Source organism: Argentina anserina, chromosome 5, assembly GCF_933775445.1.
Source record: "Argentina anserina chromosome 5, drPotAnse1.1, whole genome shotgun sequence".
In the NCBI taxonomy this organism is placed as follows: Eukaryota; Viridiplantae; Streptophyta; class Magnoliopsida; order Rosales; family Rosaceae; genus Argentina; species Argentina anserina.
In genome coordinates this window covers 13,497,316-13,502,184 of record NC_065876.1, presented here as the reverse complement: position 1 = coordinate 13,502,184, position 4,869 = coordinate 13,497,316, and the positions used below count along the sequence as shown (strand labels likewise).

Here is a 4,869-nt window from a genome sequence, read left to right as displayed (position 1 = left end):
TGGCGGGTGAAGGTTGATGGTTCTCGGTCGATGATTTCTTTCTGTTGGCAATCAGAAGCCAAGAGCAGCGGCGGCAGCGCATGGATCCGGGTGGTGGAGCGTGGCAGCTTCAATGCACCGATGGTGTAGATCTTGGGCCTTCTGTGCTCCCCTTTGGTTATGGGCTTTGAGGCTTATGTTGGGCCTTGCTTGGCCTGATCATAAGAGTTGGGCTCTCTTTGGGGGGCCTAACCAGATTGTTTATTTATTTAGTGTTTTTAGTTATTTATTTTGTTTAATAATTCCCTACATGAGTTTTGTATGGGGAGTCGGACTTCGTGTCCATGTGTGCATTCTTTGTATATTGTCTGCTCTAAGTAGGCAACAAGTTACTTGCTTCGTCAAATGATCGTTTCCTTCTAGTGGAAGTGTAAGTCCCAGAACTATTGACGAGCTAAATTGAGATCGTACAATAATTATTTTACAATCTCGGTGATTAATTCAGTAAATGCTCGAGAATGTTATTTATGAGTTTCGATCTAGTGAATATGTTGATCGAATATGATGGTATTAGTGTACACGTTACGACGAGTGCGTAAGAATTTTGGGGGAATTTTGTAGACTCCCGAGCAATTTTATATGATTTCCGAAGTTCGAAAATATAAAGAAATTGTTACGATGCAATTGGGACCGTAGGATTGTGATTGATTATTCTTAGCAATTGGATATTAATGGTTGGTTATATGTTTAAGGATAAGTTGAAAAGAAAAGGAAAAAGAAGGAAAAAGAAAAGAAAAGAGAAGCAGATCGAGCTCTGTGCGACCCAGAGCACTGCGCGCGACGCCACGTCCCTCCGCCTCTGTCAGGCCATCTCCGGAGCATCGTGACCGCCTCCTCGTCGCCGTCCTCCCCGTGGCCGTGTTCCTTCCTATCCCCAACGGAGGAGAGAGAATCGAAGAAGGAAAGGCCGACAGCTCCTGCATGACTCCGACGACTTCGCAGCTTTGGTCCGGCGTCCTCTGGCCACCGTTTGGGTCGATTTTGGTATGGAAATCCATCTCCTCTTCACGTTCTACACGTCTATATAATTGGTTTTTGGATTGGATGAAGTTTTGATGAATTTGTTTTCTGGGTTCATGGTGTTCTTTGACGTCGGGACTGACTTGGCCTTCTTGGCTCGATTTCTTCCTTCCTTGTGTCCTGTTGTTGAGCTTGAAGCAGCGTAGTAGCTGAATTACAAGGTTACTTAATTAAAGTGAAGGTAGCTGAGAGTTTCTTGCCCATCAATTCGTTGGAAAGTTCTCCTGCTAATTGGGATTTTCCATAGGTAAATTGCAGCGTTCATTGGAAGGATTGATTTAACTATATGGCTGCTGTGATTTCTGTTTTGGAATGGAATCATGTAGTTGTCAGAGAGTTTGCAAGATTGGTTAATTCCATGTTGGTAGAATTATAGCATTGAATTCAAGTTGGTTTCATTGTAATGCTTTCCTATTTTATTTGAAATTGAGTGGCAATTGGGAAGTCCTTTGTTCATTGTTTTACCCAGTTAATTAATCCGAAGATGAATTGGACTTGAGGGAATATTTTCCTTGATTGATTTCTGGCCAGTATCCTTGTTAGAGTGATTGAAGTGTGATCAGTTCCATTTTATTATGGAAATTTGGGAGATTGCTTTTATACAGGAAGTTAGTTGCAGCTTAATTGAACTGTGAATTGAGGGCTTTCTGGTTATTGCTTTAATTAGTGATTTGGATGAGATGTTGCTTCCCATTATTAGTCTAGAACTTGATATACTAATTTTATTTGACATTCAGCTAAGTATACGAATGTCAAAGGAATTGATTTGGATGAAGTAAATTGGTTGGTAGGTGTGGTAAGAGAATTAGTCAGGAAAAGTTAGAACACTTGTGCAATATATATAACAAGTGTATTGTTACTGTATGGAACCTGGACAGATAATTGAGATGATTTCATGTTGGAAATATGCAATAAAAATTTATTGGGTGGCCTTAGTAATTAGGCACAGCTAGTGAACTTTGAATTGGATTAAGTTAATTATAATGGGGAACCATGCTCATGCTTTAAGAAGTTGATATGGTACTTGTGTACCTTGTTTGCTTATTTACCTTATGGTGAAATGGTAGAAATTGAATGGGTGTCCATAATAAATTTTATTTAATTACTATGCGACAAATATTGAAGATAAAAGCAAATACATGAGTATTGGTCGATATTGCATTAACGATTTGTATTCGTTGAAAGTGTGATTTCACTTTGATTTGGTCAATTCTCGGATTAGACAATTTATTAGTCGTCGTGATAATATATGACTGTGGTCAAGTCATTAATGATTGTAATGTCGGACTAGAGACTCTAGTTACCCGGTGAGCGGAAAAGTGGAAAGCTTGTGACTCGCAGAGTGCACAAGGTAGGGATTCAGTATTTATCTTGATCAGAGCTTTCCACATTTTATAAATGGTGAATGTTTTGGTTTGGTTGTTTTAATACTTTATGTATTGACCGAACTGTGAGTGGTTGTGATGGTTTAAGAGCGAGGGGTGGCACTGACTTCCTTAGGTTCGATCCTTTAACCTCTGGAGGATTTTAGTTACACTAGTCGTGCGGGTTCCGATCGTAAGGACAGACTCGAAACGTTGTGTAGCTGGTGTGGTAGTGGACGCTTTTGCTACGCTTACCTGGTACAGCTTATCTGAGGTAAGATCGTGTAGTGGGTCTATAGGACCGACCATCAGGAAATGTTGGATTTTGGGCCCGTATGTATTGAGAACCTTGAACTGGTTCTCGAGTCAAAAGATGTTTATAAAAGTTTGTCATTCATTTACTCATTTATTTAAATTGGTTTTTACAGTGGGTACCCAATAATGTTTTCAAAGCTAATCGAGAAACCCTACACCAGTGTGGCTGCATGTATTGTGCACTGATACGAGATAGTGGAGGATGGGGCAGAGTGGGTTATTCAGGTTTTGTTAAATCGTTTCTCGATTTTCATTGTAGATTCTATTTCATTGTTTGTAATCTTCAAAACTTAACTAAAGCTAGTTCTTTGTTTATGTAATAACTCGAAAAATTCATATCTAATTTCCAATGAGTTCACGGATATTATTAAGTTGGTCATTATCCAATTTTATTAGCCGAGAATGAAAACGAAAGGGTTCAAAATATTAATTATTCGGAAACGTTCAATTTGAGGAGTCTAAGAGTTGACTTTTGACTCATTGGGATTCTTAGGAAACTTTTGGAATTCGTAGAGCTCGTCGATACGAATTAGTGGACACGTGGCACGCCTAAATCGGAGTTCGTATGAAGAAGTTACGAATCAAAAGATATTTGAACAATTTTGGAAAATAGTATAAATAGGGGAATTAAAGAGAAAAAGGGGAGAAAAATCAGAAATTCGGATCGGTAATGTTCACCCCCGAAAAAAATCCAGAAATTTCTCTCCCGAGCAACCGACTTTGGGCCACCGGATCTCCACCGTCCGGCCACCATAGAGCGGCGCACCGGTCACTTGAAAGGTTGCTGCATCCCCTGTCAATCCATCTCGCCGCCGTTTAGGAGCGGTGAAGCCCGGAAGTTCTCCCGAAAAAAACATATTTCGCCGAACTTCAATCGGTACGATTCTTGTTTCATTTTGAAGGTCTCCTTCCATACTACAAACCCTCCAAAAGATTTAACCTCAATCGTTATGTGATAGGAGAATCGAAGAAAAGAAATTCTAGGTTTTTAAATTGGGGCTTTTCGGTTCTTGTTAAATTGAAGTGTTTAGGCTCAGAATTAGACTTTGTGGTGACCTAGGAAGTTGTTAGGAATGTCATTTAGATTGTGGTGGTGAAATTTGGTGATCATTGGTGGCGGCCGGTGAACAGTGACGCCGCATGAATAGTGCTGTGAATAGTGTTTCGATAAAAACTATAATGTGAACAGTGTCATGGTCAAAATAGTAACTTTGAACAGTGTTTTGGTAAAACGGTAACTGTGAACAGTGTTTACATAAAAACAGTATATTAGAACAATGATTAGTAAAACATGAACAGTGTTCTGTGAACAATGTTTTATGAACATCATTTAGCTGTACTGAAATCGTCACCTGATATTTTACGTATCATTTTCTAAGCATTTATCATGCTATTAGGTGACTGACAAAACGAGTGAGGAAATTACTTTCAGTGTCGTGGAAGTTGCACGCAGGAAAGAAGGTGAGTAAAAATCTCACATATTTACGAATCTACCCTTGCAGAGATTCAAGATTATGTAGAATTTTAAAGAATGAAATATGACATGTATATGATGATATAGTAGAATATATATATTTGTATAAATGGTAAATAGGTACATATATATAGTTTGCTATATTATATATTGTTATGATTTCGTTGTGAATATGTCATTTTGATGATGAGATTTATATATCGAGCATGTGATTTATTTTGTACAATATGACATGATGATTATTGTACGTGGTTTTAACATGGAGATTGTTAAAACGTTTTTGTCTTCGGACGTGATTTTGTCTACGAACGTGTGATGTCTTCGGACGAGTTTTGTCTTCGGACGTGATTGATATCTTCGGACGAGTTTTTGTCTTCGGACCAGTCTACGGACATGTGATGTCTTCGGACGTGTTTTGTCTTCGGACGTGATTTTATCTACGGATGTGTGATGTCTTCGGACGTGTTTTGTCTTCGAACGAGTTTTTGTCTTCGGAAGTGATTTATGTCTTCGGACGTGATTTATGTCTTCGGACGAGTTTTGTCTTCGGACGATTTTTATCTTCGGACGTGGTTGATGTCTTCGGACGAGTTTTTGTCTTCGGACCAGTCTTCGGACGTGTTTGGCATGTCGGAACCTAGCCTTTTGCCGGGCGAA

General features: G+C 39.1%; 1 long non-coding RNA gene across 1 annotated transcript; it reads left to right on the top strand.

The window, feature by feature from the left end:
* Positions 1-766: 766 nt before the first annotated feature.
* Positions 767-2,828, top strand: LOC126796202 (uncharacterized). Its single transcript, XR_007672321.1, has 2 exons — positions 767-1,306; positions 2,351-2,828. It is a non-coding gene; the product is annotated as an uncharacterized LOC126796202 (long non-coding RNA).
* Positions 2,829-4,869: the final 2,041 nt, after the last annotated feature.